Raw genomic sequence first — 17,514 nt, 5'->3', positions numbered from 1 at the left:
TCATGGGTGGGATCTCCCATGCTGGCTCCCAGTATCCTCCCCCCTCTTTTATTTCTTAAGACAGCCATATGTAGTTTAGTTGTGAGCTTGTGAATGCTCTGTCGAAGAATCCTGACAATACAAGGAAGAATAATTATGAGAAGCATAATCACAGAAGCTATAGCAGCATAGCTAAAAATAGTAGACAGAATGTTCTTTCCAGAAATGAAGTTAGAGAAGGTGTGGAAAAAGTCATTAGCTGCTCCTGCAGCAGTAAAATCTAACTGGGAGAGTTCCATGGTCTGAATCTGGTTATGAAGTTTCCCTAAATCTAAACCAATATCTGAGCTGTTCCAGACACCTGAAATATGATTTTTAATTTTTTCCCAGTCATAATCTGTCTCGTTTACTTTCAAGGGTGTAACACATATCCACCAGTAGTCGGCATGACAAGACAATGCCAATTTCACTCTTAAAGCCCATAATTCAGTCGCAATATGCATTATAGGCTCTTCTAGGGCATCTACCCTCATTTCTAGTTTCTTGTCTATAGCTCCCTGTGTTGCCAGCATTAAAGAGACATTTTTAGACATGGTATCAACATATTGGGAAGTATGTACTTGTTGGGTCAATGATATTACCGGCACAGTAACAGAAGCAATTGAAGCTATTAAAGCTGATATTCCTAAGGTAAGTAAGTCCACAAACCGTCATGTTCGCATTAAATATTGTGGTTGTTGTAGCACAGAAGACCATAATTATCATACCAATAAGTAGTTACAGTTACAGGCACCATAATATAGGGTGGACGTTTTAACACCACAAAGGAGCAAACATTATATTGAGGAGTTAAACAAGATGAAAGTATACATTGTTCACAAGTCACTGCATTAGGTCCACCTGAATGATTCATTCGTATAAGTCTTCCGGAGTCACTAGTGAGAAGAAAAACATAAGGAGAGGGTAGACAAGCTAAAATAGAGTAAGTAGTGTCATTATCTGGGCGAGTTAAAGTAACAGGGGCAGTAGCAGCAAGAGCTCTCCAAATTTCTGGCTGCCAAAAGGTTCTATTTTTAGTTGTATAGAACAACAGGGGGAACAAATTGATTATGATGCCATCTAGTGGCAGTTAGTGGCCAAGGAACTGAATATTCTTTCCAATTGTCCTATCTATTTATGATGTCATCGTTGGACCTGACCTGGATTTGGGTTGCTCCAGTCCTGAATTGTATAATTCCCTCCTCCCAGTATTCTGTAATCAGTTCTCAAATTATAAGTACAAGATTTCCAAGTCAGATACCCTAAATGCTCATCTATAGTTTTTCATATGACATCTGAGGGAGCAACATTGTCACAATCTGGATATTTTGGTGGAGCTTTGAGAAACAAGGATTCACAGGGGTCAAGGACCCTGGGCATATGAGCTTGTAATAGGCAAACTGATTGATCTCCTTTAAATGCAAATTTTGAGGTTGGGGAGTCTGTCAGAACTACTTTTTTAGAGGCTCCAACACATCCTTTCTTGGTAATAAGTTTCCTGTATGACCAGAAGGAAAATTAAAGCAAACAAGAAAATCATCTGTTAGTTCCCTAAAGGTATAATTGAAATTAATAGGGTATTGGTCTTTGACATAGGAACTATAAGATCCTCCCAGAAGGTGAGGTTGGTCTGTCTTGACCCTTATAGAGTCACTACTCCACGTGACTACTTGAAATGTTGGAGGACCAGGGAAATATGCTCAATAATTTTCTGGACTAGGAGAGGAGGTGGTTACCTGACAAGATAGTAAAGCGAGCATGGCAATAAACACTTTCTCAGGGGAAGTTGAAGATCCCTGCAAAGAAGCTATCCCCTGTGCCTGGTGACAGAGCGCCTTAGTCTGTCCCCAGGTGGGTAAGCAGGCTACTTGGGTTGCCTGAGCTGGGCGTCCTGGTGGTCTCCTGAAAGGCAAAGGATTAGGGGGAACAATATCTTTTATACAAAGTTGTAACATTTGTCTGGTGAGTGGGTCCATTCACTGTTCATCCAGGTTCTCCGATGTCAGTCGTTCCGAGGTCAGTGGCACTTCCCGTACTGGTGGAGGGAGTGGAGGTAGGGGAGGCTTCTTTCTTTTCAGGGGTCATGGCAGCGGAGGAAACCAGTATCCAGGGAGCTGAGACATGGTGAATCAGTCTGTCTGGGATCCAAATTGGAGAGTCTGCATCCTGTGGAAAAAATATAAGCATATCCTCCACCGCTGGTTAACAATGGGTAGGGACCTTTCCATTGTCCAGAGAGGAGGTCCGTCCATTTTACTAATGGTTTTGCATTTGATTGCTCCGGGCACCAATGGCAAAGCATTGCAGTGTTTCCGGATGAATCATCATTTATGTTATTTATTACAAAGAGAGCATGTTGCAAAATCTGATGGGGGAACTACATTTTAATTCTCCTTTTTTTAGTTTTTGAATATGGATTTTTAGTGTTTTATGTGCTCTTTCCACAATGACTTGTCCCTGCAGATTATAAGGGATGCCAGTGTTATGTTTAATTTGAAACTTTGTACAAAATTGCTGAAAATATTTAGAAGTGTAAGCAGGGGCATTATCAGTTTTTAAAGCTTTTGGCAAGCCCAGATATGAAAAACAAGTAAAGAGATGTGTTACATCTTTAACTGCTTCCCCTGTACGAGCAGTTGCAATAATGAGAAAAGGTATTCACAGTTATGTGAACAAAAGACAGTTTTCCAAATGAAGAGACATGAGTTACATCCATTTGCCAGAGTGCATTAGGTTTGAGACCGCGAGGGTTAGCTCCCATAGGCAGGCTATTCACGGTAGCAGGGCAATGTAAACAAGAAGGAACAATCTCTCAGGCAGATTCTCTTGAGGAATTTGAAACTGGTATCTTAAGGCAGTGGCATTCTGATGATGAAGTGAGTGAGAAGCTCAGGCTTCTTCAAAAACAGAAGCCACTGTAGTCCTGGTTAGTGAATCTGCCAGGTCACTGAAAGAATTTAAAGGGCCAGGCAGACCAGAATGGGCCCAAATGTGGCCAATAAACAATGCTCGATTTCTTTTCCAAATTTGCTGCTGTAATCTAGTTAACAAATGAAAGATAGCAGTTTTGTTTTCGGGAAGAATTGCAGTCTCAATGTTTGGAAACAGCCTAAGCACATACTGAGAGTCAGAGTAAAGGTTAAATTCCTCCTCTGCAAACATAACAAAAGCCTCTATAACAGCTGTGATTTCAGCTCTTTGAACTGAAGTTTCTTGTGTTTCCAAAACTTTCTGATGATTTCTTGTAACTATGAAGTCTTTACCGTTTGCTGACCCATCAGTAAAGGCTATCTGAGCATCTGGAATAGGAGACTGTTTGCATCTAACAGGAAAAATAACTGGATGCTTAGACATAAAATTTAACAAAATATGCGAAGGTAAATGATGCAGGATTTGACCACAATAATTTCCTATAGCAATCTGCCTATCATCATCAAACATTAGAAGAGCATCAAGCTGTTCCTTATTATATGGAATTACAATATCTGATGGCTCTTTACTGAACAATTCAATGTTCCGTTTCCCTCCCTTTAGTATTAATGTGGCAATTAAACTGGGATAAGAAGCCATGACTTTTTTAGCTTGGGTGGGAAGATGGATCCACTCTAGAGTACCACTTTGCCCCAGGACTCCCGTAGGTGCTGTTGGAGTAGCTAGACAAAGAAACTGCCAAGTTACCATCAAATCAATTATTTTTACATAACTATTCAATAAGGCTGTTTCTACTTTTCCCAGGGCTTCCCGAGCCTCAGCAGTTAATTGTCTTTTAGAAGTTGGATCGGGATCCCCATGCAAAATGTTAAAAGAAGTTTCAATTCGGCAGTGGTTAATTTTAAATAGGGTCTAATCCAATTATTATCACGTAAGAGTTTTTGATTATCATTTAAAGAAATAAGATGGTATTTTCTCAATTGCATCGGGGCATGAGTCACTGTTTCTGAATTTATGACTCTTCCTAAGTAGGTTATGGGTGGATTGATTTAAATTTTTTTCTGGGGCAATTTTTAGACCTCTATCTTCAATGCCTGGGTCAAATCTTGGAGGATAGTTTGTAAATGAGCTCTATCAGGATGAGCTATTAAAATATCATCCATATAGTGAATCATATATACTTGTTATATTTAATCCTAGTGTCTTCTAAAGCGGCATTAACAAATTTCTGGCATAGGATGGGGCTATTTTTCATTCCCTGAGGCAAAACCTTCCACTGAAATCGGAAGTAAGGCTGTTTAAGATTTTCTGAAGGCAGGCTAAAAGCAAATCACTTTTTGTCCTCAGCATTTAAAGGAATGGTGAAAAAGCAGTCTTGTAAATCAATTGCAATTATATTATATCCTTCTGGAATGGCTACTGGAGAAAGGAGCTCAGGTTGTAAGGCCCCCATATCCTCCATCGTGGCATTACTTACTTTTAAATCCTGTAAAAGCCGCCATTTGCCAGATTTTTTTCTTAATAACAAAAATAGGAGTGTTCCAGGGGCTATTGGAGGGCTCGATATGTCTCAATTGTAGTTGTTCAAAGATTAACGTTTTAGCTGCCAGTAATTTTTCTTTAGGCAGAGGCCATTGTTCCACCCACACGGGATCTTAAGATTTCCATGTAATGGGGTCGGCAGCAAAAACAATGGCTCCCATTATAAATTTGGATAGCTCAATCCAGTACTTAACTTTTGAGGAGTTTGGTAAATTGGCTCAATTATTCCTGTCTGTTGTTTACCCAATCCTTTTGATGGATCATAGCCCATCTGCAACATTTGAGAAGTCACTTTATCATCAGGGCTAAAAAGTAGTACTCCCATTTAAGACAGCACATCCCTCACCCACAGGGTAAAGGGGATCAAAGGAACAACATAAGGTTGGAAAGTTCCACAACTATCCTCAAATTGCCAATCTAAAATTTTTGCACTTTTAGCTACTGCGGGAGCTCTTCCTAACCCTGCCAACTCATTTTCAGTGGTATGTGTTTGCCAGGAGCTGGGCCAGTCTTTCCCAGAGATGCAAGAGACATCTGCTTCTGTGTCTAATAGCCCTACGATAGACTTGCCACTGACGAGAATAGTTTTCGTAGGGCATTTCTGAGTAATTTCTGTTATCCAAAAAACCATATCACTAGACCCGAATCCTTTATCCTGCCTTTCATTTTGGGTAGCTGTATGCCCAATTGCAGTGTGGTAAGGCAAAAGTAAAAGTTGGGCTATTCTCTCTCCCTGATGCATTTGGAAAGTCTTAGTTGAGAGTGAAATCATTATCTGAATTTCTCCTGTATAATCTGAGTCAATTACTCTGGGGATAACGGTAAGACCTTGCATAGGTAAGGAACTTCTGCCTAGTATAATTCCTACTAAACCTGTCGGCAATTGGCCTTTAACTCCTGTAGGGATTTTTATAGTGGTACTATCTGGTGTTAATATTGTTGAGGTGGTGGAACTGAGGTTCAGTCCTCTGCTGCCTGGGGTTGCTCTGATGAGTTCTGTGACGGGACGAAGGGAATGAATGGGTTTAGTGAGGCTGCCCCAATTGTTGTCGGTGCCTGGGGCTGGCCCTTCAATCCATTTCTCGACTGCTGGTCAGGGCCCCAAAAAGTTTCTGATTCTGTGGAATCTCGACCTGCAGTCTTTTATCCAATGATATCTTTTTTGGCAGCTTGGACAAATAGATTTTGGGACGAGAAAATTTTGTGGAGCAGACACAGCCGGTGGGGCGGAATTTGGCTAAGAGCCGGCTGTTTTTTGAGGACAGGTATGGAAGACGTGTCCCTCTTGGTCAAAGGAAAAACAGGTTTTAGGAAAGCTATTTCTACCTTGGTTACTGGGGTTGCTCTGTGCTGGGTTATTTTTATTTGTAAAGGATTGTACTGCCTGCTGATAAGAATTTCCTTTCATTGCAGCGGTTATGGCAACACCGTGCATCATTGAGGGTCCTATATCTGCACATTGCCTGATATAATCTTTTAAAGTTGCAGTTTTCTTTATGGGATGTAAAATAGCCTGGCAGGTAGAGTTAGCATTTTCAAATGCCAGTTGTTTTGTCACTATATTAGCTTCCTCAGAATTAGAAATTACTCTGTTTACCGCCTCTGCGAGCCATGAGAGAAAATCCTCACATGTCTCTTCAGGTTTTTGTTTGATATTAGAGAAGGAGGAGGTGGTTGAGTCATTTCCTTCAGGCAATGATTGCCAAGCTGCAGTAGCACAGGCGGCTACTTGTTGAAGGGTCATTTTATCTAGTTTCATTTGTTCTGAAAGTAAGGCATATTCATTATTCCCTATCAACATATTTTTTACAATATGTATTGGACCATATATTAGGTTGCTATCAGCCTGTTTTGGGGCTAGGTCCTCATTATCAGTTCTGTAAAGTGTGAATTGTCCTCCAGATAAACAAGCTTTAGCAACTGCCTTCCAATCATAGGGTGTCATCCATCTGGCTGCTAAAATTTCTAATAATTGTAAAGTCTATGGGGCCATAGGCCCATACGAAGCACAAGCATGTTTTAATTCTTCTATCATTTTCATTTGAATGTGTTCCCATTGGATGACTCCTGCCACTTCCCCTCGTCTGCTATCTAATATTACAGGAAAGCAAGCTTCCAGGTGGGGATGAAAGTCATCTTTGGGGATAGAAAGGACCCTTCACCGGGGAACTCCTAGTGGGTTCCCTTCACCCCTATAGGGAGGGGGGCAGAGGAGGGCTGGAATATGCCATATATTTGTCTTCATATTCCAAAAAGCTTTTAACTGTTTGATGTTTAGATCTTATGGATGTTTTAACTGGAGAGGTCTCCCTTAAGCTCCTAGGAGCATATGGCCTGATAGGAGACATTTCTCTTGAGCTCCTGAGAGCAGAAGGCCTAATTGGGGAATTTTCTCTTGAATTTCTAGGAGCAGTTGGTCTTACAGGGGATGTTTCCCTTCAACTCCTCGGAGCAGATGGTCTCATCAGGGAAGTTTCTTTTAAGTTCCTTGGAGCATCTTTATTTAAGAAAGGCCAATCCTCATCAGAGTGATATTGAGTTATTTTTTCTTCCAATTTCTCCTCATCTGAGAGCTGGTTTCTAATCTCATCCCTATTATTTATCTTTTCCTGGGCAGTCATTGCAGCTATCATTTCATTTAACTGCCAATAGCTAGGTAAAGCCTCTTTTTCCTCCTTTTCCTCTTTTATAGCTACAATTTTTTCTTCACTTTCCCCTTTAAGATGTACCTTTTCAGATTCGGGAGCAAGATCTAAAGCATCTATAATTATTTTCTATAAAGAAAAGACATCTGTAGGCATTTTTTTCTGAGCCATGCTCGGCATGGTAAGATTTTAGTTGTTTTCCTACTCTCTCCCAGGTATCTAAGTTGACAGTGCCCTCCTCTGGAAACTAAGGACACTGTTCTTGTACAAATAAAAAAATGAATGAATGTTAGGTTTTTTTTTTTTTTAACATTAATCCCTGTTTTACTTAACCCAACTGCAAGATTACTCCTATAAAAAGCTGTCTTTCTTTTGACTCACTGTTACCCATGTCGAAAAATTAAGATTTAGTAAAGAAGGTTTAGTTTCTTCCTTGTCAAAGTTTTTACCTTTGTCATCAGGGTTTTCTCTCAGCCCGTAGAAATTCTGCCTTGTCAAGGTTTCAACTCCTGCCAAGGGGAGTTTCTTTCAACCCGTGTACCCTTCACTAAGGGCGGGGGGGGGGGGGATTTCTTTCAAACTGTCGGTTTCTTTCAACCCTTAAAATACTTCCCACTTCTTCAAGCCCTACCTGTCTTATGCATGGGGCTCCTAGGAACCCGAGTGTCGTCCTATCCATCCCGAATTACTGAGCACTTGTGAGACCTACCTTCAAATAGCCTGTTCTGGGCACCACTTGCCAAGGTCCAGCCCCAGTGATTCCAGGGAATTTGAAGCAGGGACGGAGTTGGAGTCTGGGAAAGGACTATTAAATTAGAAATATAAGAGAGATTAGGAATAAATAGTGTAGTAGGAAAATTTATGGAGAAAAGAGGCTGAATAACTTGGTTTATGCACAAAAGTAATAAAACCTCAGGACAAAAGGTTTGCATCCTCTATGTTAGGCCACCGGCACCCGCGTGAATAGCGGAGGGTGCCTCACCATGGGCTCCCTCTCGCGTGGGTCTCAGAAGTCAGAGCAAGTAAGTAGACATGGTGACCCTCTGCACTCCAGATGGGAATTAAGCCTGAAAAGGAGAGGGAGGGAGACGGAGAAAGAGAGAGAGGACTTTGACACGGGAAGAGCCAGATTTCCAAGAAACCAGTTTGAGAAGCTGATCTCAGAATCTGGTCCATCCTTTACTGTCTGGAAAATCTTTTTATGCTTTTGATTGTACATAGAGATCAATGGATAATGCAAAATTATGTAGCGTCAGTAGCCTTGACTCTTATCGAGATCAGGCTTTTACTCTGCATACCTAGCTGTATACACAAGTCTTAGGTGATTTACATCATCTTCTGGCCAGAAGGCCAATTGACATTTTACAGCCGTTTTCTGATAAGGGTCTGTCAACCAGAAGACTTATTTGCCTTAATAGTGTTATTCTTCCCAAAGTCTGGTGCCACTCTCAGAAAGCACTAAATAATGTTACTTTCTTCCATAGCAAGGACACAACAATTTATAACAAAGAAAGAAGAGTAAAGTAGTTTATAACAAAGAGAAAATTCATTAACTCAAAAACCTAGTGTTGCTAACACAAAAACTACTATATTCCTTTTTCTAGATCGCAATTACATTGATTAATATCCTTCAGGTGCCTAAAATATAAAGAATATGAGGCCTGGCAGCAGTCATTGACTCAACAGTGAAAACCCTCTACCAATATAATTCTTAGCTTTTTAGGAAAGGCTCTGTATCTTTAAGATGCTTTAAGCTTCGTGTCTCTTGCAGTTGGAGGGGCTGTAAACAATCACAAGTTGTAAAAGTCTGGAGGAACCTGTCTGGCAAGATAGAGAGCCATCAGAAGGATTTGAGCTGAAACATTCCTTTCATATGCAGGAGACCAGTTGGAGCTCTAAGTTAACTTTTTCCAGAGAAAGATGGTCAGGGATAGCCCCCTGTAATGTCAGAAGAGTATAGTATAGCAGACAGTAAAAAGACAGATTTTGGTTTTGGGGTAGATGCTCAGGCAGAGAATCCCTCGAGACCTTACTTGCTTTGCCTGTCAGATCTCTCCACATGAACTTTTCATGGGTGGGATCTCCCATGCTGGATCCTGGCACCGCAACATAACCGTTTCCACTCGACAGGAACGGCGAGGGTCCCACCACAACTCATGAAGAGCCCCGGTTTTCCCTCCTCATCTTAGGATGAGGGTCCATTTCCCTGCTTTGGCAGGAAAGGAATCCCGACGTTCTCGTCGCACCTCAAGAGGAGACAGTCTCAACTTGAAACTCGAGAGGAACTCCAGGGGTCATGCCACCATTCCAAAAGTCCCCGATGTCCCAATCCACTCAAGAGAAACCTGATTTCCCTGCACTGACTCAACGATCACCCCGAGGATCTACTCCAAACATGATGGCAGGTGTGACAGCCCTGTGGCACATCGAAAGACAGCCAGAGATCCCTATGTCATCTCGACAGGAATTCTGATATTGCTGTGACAGCTCGAGAGGAAAGCAGACTTGCATGTCTCCACCTGAGAGGAGGCCTGACTCCACAGTGGAAACTCCATAGGAATCCGAAGATCCGTGTCAGCACTGGAAAGGAAACCTGAGTTTCCGGCCTCAAATCCAGATGAGGACCAGGGTCCTGGCAATGACTGGAGAGGAATCCTGAGAGACCCCTCGCAATTCACCTGGAGACTTGACTTTCCTGAGGCAACATGAGCGGGTCCTTGAGGTCCCCATCATAAGTCGAGAGGAACCCCAAGTTTCCTGCTGCAACTCGAAAAAAACCAGGAGATTCTCCCCTCAACGCGAGATAAGGCCCTTTTCCACTGCAGAGTCTCAAAAGAAATCCCATCTACCCTCTTGTGCGTCGAAAGGGTCCTTAACACCCTGGATGCAACTCAAGAAGTTCCCTGACATGCCTGTGGATCCAGGGAATTCAAAGCGGGGTCGGAGTCGGAGTTGGGAAAGGACTATTTAATTAGAAATATAAAGAGAGATTAGGCAAGAATCGTATAGTGGGAAAATTATTGGAGAAAAGACACTGAATAACTTGGTTTATGCGGAAAACAATAAAACCTCAGGACAAGAGGTTTGCACCATCTCCATTAGGCCACTGTCACCCATTTGAATAGCAGAGGGTGCCCCACCTTGTGTTCCCTCTCTCATGGGTCTTAGAAGCCATGGCAATATGTAGACTGGCGAGCCTCCGCGCTCCAGATGATAATTCATCCTGAAAAAGAGAAAGAGGGAGAAGGAGAAAGAGAGAGAGAGAGAGATTCTACACAGGTGGAGCCAGATTTCCAAGAAACCAGTTCGAGAAGCTGGTCTGAGAAACTGGTCCATCCTTTATTGTCCAGAAAAGCCTTTTATACTTTTGATTGTACATAGAAATCAATGGATAACACAAAATTATGCAGCATCAGCAGCCCTGACTCTTATTGAGACCAGGCTTTTTCTCTGCATTCCTGGCTGTATGCACACGTCTTAGGTGATTTACATCTTCTTCTGGCCAGAAGGCCAATTAACATTTTATGGCCCTTTTCTGATAAGGATAATATTGTTGTTCTTCCCAAAGTCTGGTGCCACTCTCAGAAAGCACTAAATAAAGTACATTCTTACATAGCAAGGACACAACAACTTATAACAATGAAAGAGGAGTACAGTGATTTATAACAAAGTGAAAATTAATTAACTCAAAAGTCTAGTGTTGCTAATATCAAAACTACTATATTCCTATTTCTGCATCCCGATTACATTGATTAATATCCTCTCAGGTGCCTAAAAGATAAAGGATATGGAGACCAGGCGGCCAACATTAACTCAAAAAACTCTTCACCATACTAATTCTTAACTCTAAAAGGCTCTATATCTTTAAGATGTTTTAAGCTTTGTGCCTCTCACGTTTGGGGGGCTGTAAACAATTAAAAGTTGTAAAATCCGGGCAGACCGGTCAGGTAAGTTAGAAAGCCATCAAAAGGGTTTAAACCAAGACATTATTTTTATATGCAGGGGACTGTTGGAGCTCTAAGTTAACTTTTACCAGAGAAAGGTGGTCAGGGATAGCCCTCTGTATGTCAGAAGAGTATAATATAGAAGACAGTAAACAGACAGATTTGGTTTCAGGGTAGATACTCAGGCAGAGGACCCCTTGAGACTTGACATGCCTGTCAGGTACCACTGCATGACCTTGTCAAGGGTGGGATCTCCTGTGCTGGCTCCCGGCACTGACATACCTGTCTCCACTCGAGAGGAACACTGAGGGTCTCACCTCAACTCAAGAAGAGCCTCATATTTCCCTCCTCAACTAGAAATGAGGGTCCATTTCCCTGCTGCATCGGGAAAGGAATCCTGGCCTTCCCATCGCACCTCAAGAGGTAGCTGTCTCAACTTGAAAGTCGGGAGGAATGCCAGGGTTTGTGCCAGCATTCCAAAAACCCCGATGTCCCAATCCACCACAGATACAACTGATTCCCCTGCACTGAATTGACTGTCACCCCGAAGATCGACTCACAAAAGGATGGCACAGCCCTGTGTCACCTCGAGTGAAAGCCACAGATCCCTATGTCAACTCGACAGGAAGCCTGATACTACTGTTACAGCTCAAGAGGAAGGCGGACTTGCATGTCTGCACATGAGACGAGGCCTGACTCCACTGTGGAAACTACATGGGAACGCTGAAATTCATGTCAGCAAGGAGAGGAACACTGAGGCTGCGGCCTCAGTTCCAGATGAGGACCTAGGACCCGGCAATGACTGGAGAGGAACTCAGAGTTGCCCCTCGCAACTCGCATGGAGACATGGACTTTCCAGAGGCCACACGAGTGGGTCCCTGAGATCCCAGTCATAACTCGAGAGGAAACCCAAAGTTCCTGCTGCAGCTAGAGAAAAACCAGGAGATTCTCGCCTCAACGCAAGATGAGGCCCTTTTCTGCTGTGGTGTCTCGAGAGGAATCCCACCTTCCCTCTTGAGCCTCGAAAGGGTCCTTGACACTCTTGATACAATTCAAGTAGTTGCCCGATATACCCGTCTCCACTCAAGAGGAACACCGAGGGTCCCGCCACAACTCAAGAAGAGTCCCATTTTTCCCTCCTCATCCCGAGGTGAGGGTGCATTTTCCTGCTTCGTTGGGAAAGGAATCCCGGCGTTCCTGGCGCATCTCAAGAGGAGTCAGTCTCAACATGAAAGTCGAGCAGAAGTCCATTGCTTGTGCCAGCGTTCCAAAATACCGCTATGTCCGAATCTACTCCAGAAACACCTGATTCCCTTGCACTGACTCCACTGTCACCACTGACACCACTGTCACAACACGATAGACCATGTGACAGCCCTGTGGCACCTTGAGAGAAAGCCACAGATCCCTGTGTCAACCCGACAGGAAGCCTTATACTACTGTTACAGCTAGAGAAGAAAGCGGACTTGCATGTCCCCACACGAGACTAGGCTTGACTCCCCTGTTGAAATTACATAGGAACCCCGAGATCCATGTCAGCACAGGATAGGAACGCTGAGGTTACGGCCTTAGCTCCAGATGAGCACCTAGGACTCAGCACCGACTGGAGAGGAACCCCAAGAGACCCCTCACAACTCACAAGGAGACTGGACTTTCCTGAGGCAACATGATCAGATCTGTTAGGTCCCCATCGTAACTCGAGAGGAACCCCAAGTTTCCTGCCACAATTGGAGAAAAAACAGGAGATTCTCCCCTCAACGTGAGATGAGGCCCTTTTCCACCGCGGCATCTCGAGGGAAATCCCAATTTCCCTCTTGAGCCTCCAAAGGGTCCTTGACACCCTGGATTCAACTCAAGAAGTTCAGTGACATATCCGTCTCCACTTGAGAGGAACACCAAGGATCCCGCCAGAACTCAAGAAGAGCTCCGTTTTTCCCTCCTCATCTCGAGGCGATGGTCCGTTTCCCTGCTTCATCGGGAAAGGAATCCCAGCATTCCCGTCGCACCTCAATAGGAGGCAGTCCAAACTTGAATGTCGAGAGGAACTCCAGGGGTTGTGACATCATTCCAAAAGGCCCGCCTGTCCAAATCCACCTCAAATACAACTGATTCCCCTACACTGACTCGACTGTCACCCCAAGTATCGACTCCAAACATGATGGCACGTGTGACAGCGATGTGCCCCCTCAAGAAAAAGCCACCAATCCCTATGTCACCTCGACAGGAATCCTGACACTACTGTTACAGCTCGAGAGGAAAGCGGACTTGCATGTCTCCACACAAGATGAGGCCTGACTCACCTGTTGAAACTCCATAGGAACCCCGAGATCCATGTCAGCACTGGAGAGGAACTCTGAGGTGCCGGGGTCCAGCCCCAGTGGATCCAGGGTTTTTTGAATGGGAGATGGAGTCAGCATCCTAGGAAAAACCTATTTAATTAGAAATATAAAGAGAGATTAGAAAAGAATAGTGTAGTAGGAAAATTTGTGGAAAAAAGAGGCTGAATAGCTTGGTTTACATGGAAAACCAATAAAATTCCAAGACAAGGAATTTGCACCATCTACGTAGGCCACCAGCACCCGCCTGAATAGCGGAGGGTGTCCCGCCTGGGCTCCTTCTCACGTGGGTCTTAGAAGCCAGGGCAAGTTACTAGACATGGCGAGCCTCCACACTCCAGATGGGAATTCAGCCAGAAAAGAAGAGAATGAGAAAAGACCACACAGGGGAAATCAGTCTTTCCTGGAACTGGTCCGTTTTCTTTATTTTTCAGGTTTAGTTAAGTAGTTTTTGTTATACATAGAAATAGAATACAAAGTCATGAGGGGTCAGAAGACCTGACCTTTATCAAAATCAGGTGCTTCATATAAATATATACAAAAGGTCTTCAGTGGCTTTACATCATCTTCTGGACATGAGTCCTGCTGACATTTTATGACCCTTTCTTTCTGATAACAGTCAGTCAACCAGAAAACTTATTTCCCAGGGGTGAATTTTCTTAAATCAGGTGCCACCCTCCGAAGGTACCAGATAAAGTTGCATTCCTATAGGGTGAAGGTGCAGTGGGTTACAATCGAGAAAGGAATTTACTTAGCCTAAGGTTTAACATGATTAATACCAAAGGTTAATACTTATTTCTCTTATATGCTAGTTATATTAATTAATGTGTATAAGGGCAAGGAATATGGAGACTTAGCAGCAAATTTTGGACCAACAAATGAAAACCCTTCACCAGTAAAATTTCTAACCAACCCACCATAATCAAAATTTCTAACTTCTCAAAAGAATCAGTATTTAGAAAGTTTATAGCATCTCGTGCCTATTACGGTTGGGAGGCTGTAAACAATCACATATGGCCAGAAGAACCTGCTCAGGCAGGCTAGAGAACCTTCAGAAGAATTTGTAAGTAGAAACACTCTTGTCATGCCCAAGATGTTTTACTGACTGGAGCTGCAAGTCAACTCCTTCTACAAGAGAGGTGGTGGTGGGCAGTCCCCCTTAAAGTCAGAGGTGTAAGTCAAAGCATGAAGCAGTAACGGAGGCAGACTCTGGTTTTGGAGGTAGATGCTTGGGGACAGGATGTCTCCTGAGGCTCAATCGTACCTTTGCCTATGCCAAAGCCTACTTCCTCATGACCTTTGGAATGGGTGGAGTTCCTCACACTGGCTCTCGGCACTAAGGTTCTGGCCTCAGTTCCAGATGAGGATGTAGGACACGGCACCGACTGGAGAGGAATCCTGAGAGGCCCCTCACAACTCACATGGAGACTGGACTTACCTGAGGCAAGACGAGAGGGTCCCTGAGGTCCCCATCGTAACTTGAGAGGAAACCCAAGTTTCCTGCCGCAACTCGAGAAAAAAAACAGGAGATTCTCCCTTCAATGCGAGATGAAGCCCTTTTCCAAAGTGGCATCTCGAGAGAAATCCCACCTTCCCTCTTGAGCCTCGTAAGGGTCCTTGACACCCTGTTACAACACAAGAATTTCCCGAAATACCCGTCTCCACTCAAGAGGAACACCAAAGGTCCAGCCACAACTCAACAGAGCCCCATTTTTCCCTCCTCAGTTCGAGATAAGGGTCCATTTCCCTGCTTCTTTGGAAAAGGAATCCCGGAGTTCCCGTCACACCTCAAGAGGAGGCAGTCTCAACTTGAACCTCGAGAGGAACTCCAGGCGTCATGCCACCATTCCAAAAGTCTCTGATGTCCCAATCCACTCCAGATACACCTGATTCCCCTGCACTGACTCAACTGTCACCTCAAGTATCAGCTCACAACACGATGTCACATGTGACAGCCCCTTGGCCCCTCGAGAGAAAGCCACAGATCCTTATATCAACTCAACAGGAAGCCTGACACTGCTTTTCCAGCACGAAAGGAAAGTGGACTTGCATGTCTCTATGCGAGATGAGGCCTGACTCCCCTGTGGAAACTCCATAGGAACCCCAAGATCCATGTCAGCACTGGAGTGGAATCCTAAGGCTGCGGCCTCAGCTCCAGATGAGGTTCTATGACCTGGCACCGACTGCAGAGGAATCCCGAGAGGCCCCTCACAACTCGCATGGAAACTGGATTTTCCTGAGGTAACTCAAGCGAGTCCCTGAGGTCCCCATCATAACTTGAGAGGAACACCATGTTTCTTGGCACAACTCGAGGAAAACCAGGAGATTCTCCCCTCAACTCGAGTTGAGGCCCTTTTCTGTGGTGGCGTCTCGAGAGAAATCCCATTGCCGGGAGCTAGCACAGGAGATCCCACCCATGACAAGGTCATGCAGAGAGACCTGACTGGCAAGGCGAGTCGGTTCTCAAGGGGTCCTCTGCCTGAGCATCTACTTGTTTAAACCAAAATCTGTCTATTTACTGTCTGCTATACTCTATTCTGCTGACATTACAGGGGGCTATCCCCGACCAACTTTCTCTGGAAAAAGTAAACTTAGAGCTCCAGTTAACAGGCTCCTGCATACAAAAAGAATGTCTGGGCTTAAACCCCTCTGATGGCTTTCTAACTTGCTTGACTGCTCTGTCCGGATTTTTACAAATACACGTGTGAATTGTTTATGGCCCACGACCACGAGAAGAACGAAGCTTAAAACATCTTAAAGATATAGAGCCTTTTAGAGATAAGAATTAGTTTGATTGTTGAGTTAATGTTTACTGCCAGGCCTCCATATCCTTTATCTTTTATGCACCTTGGAGGATATTAATCAATGTAAATGGGATACAGAAATAGGAATATACTTGTTTTGATGTTAGCAACATTAGACTTCTGAGTTAGTGAATTTTCACTTTGTTATAAATCACTGTATTCCTCTTTCCTTGTTATAAATTGTGGTGTCCTTGCTATGTAAGAATGTAGCTTTATTTATTGTTTTCTGAGTGTGGCACCAGACTTTGGGAAGTGCTGGGAGCCAGCGTGAGGAATCCCGCCCATGGCAAAGGTCATGAGGAAGGAAGCCTGACAAAATGCAAAGGTGTGATCTGGCTTTAGGGGTTCCCCATGAGTTTTCCTGAACATCTACCCTCAAAAACCAGAGTCGGCCTGATTTTATTGTGTTGTGCTTTCCACTCTCCTTCCTCTAAAAGGAATTAATTTAGGGCTCCAGTTAAACTTTTCCTGCGTATGAAAGGAATGTTTCAGCTCAAACCCCTTTGATGACTCTCTAACTTGCCTGACAGGTTCCCCTGGAAATTTTGCAGCTTGTGAAATGCTTACAGCCCCCCAACCATGAGAGGCACAAAGCTTAAAGCATCTTAAAGATACAGAGCAATTTCTAAAGAGCTAAAAATTATACTGGTGATGGGTTTCATTGTTGAGTCAATGACTGCTGCCAGGCCTCCATATTCTTTATGTTTTAGGCACCTGGAGGATATTAATCAATGTAATTGGGATATAGAAATAGGAATATAGTAGTTTTTATGTTAGCAACACTAGACATTTGAGTTAATTGCTTTTCTCTTTGTTGTAAGTCACTGTACTCCTTTTACTTGTTATAAATTGTTGTATCCTTGCTATGTGAGAATGCAACTTTATTTAGTGCTTTCTGAGAGTGGCACCAGACTTTGGGAAGAATAACATAAATAAGTCTTCTGGTTGACAAACCCTTATCAGAAAAGGGCCATAAAATGTTAATTGGCCTTCTGGCCAGAAGATGATGTAAATCACCTAAGACTTTTGTATACAACAAGGTATGCAAAGAGATAGCCTGGTCTCGATAAGAGTCAGGGCTGCTGATGCTGCATAGTTTTATATTATCCATTGATCTCTATGTACAAAAAAAAGGAATAAAAGGCCTTTCTGGACAATAGAGGATGGGCCAGTCACTGGACTGTTTTTCCCCTGTCCTCTTTACTTTATTTTCTGGCTGAATTCTCATCTGGAGCAAGGAGGCTCACCACGTCTGCTTACTTACCCTGGCTTTTAAGATCCACGCAAAAGGGAG

At 43.5% G+C, this 17,514-nt stretch overlaps 1 pseudogene; it reads right to left on the bottom strand.

The window, feature by feature from the left end:
* LOC138421366 (endogenous retrovirus group K member 6 Env polyprotein-like) lies at nt 1-2,141 on the bottom strand (annotated as a pseudogene).
* Nucleotides 2,142-17,514: the final 15,373 nt, after the last annotated feature.

The sequence above is a fragment of the Ovis canadensis genome, chromosome 15 (genome assembly GCF_042477335.2).
Source record: "Ovis canadensis isolate MfBH-ARS-UI-01 breed Bighorn chromosome 15, ARS-UI_OviCan_v2, whole genome shotgun sequence".
NCBI classification, from domain to species: Eukaryota; Metazoa; Chordata; class Mammalia; order Artiodactyla; family Bovidae; genus Ovis; species Ovis canadensis.
Note: the sequence above shows the minus strand (reverse complement) of the source record. Positions and strands in the feature narration are given on the sequence as shown.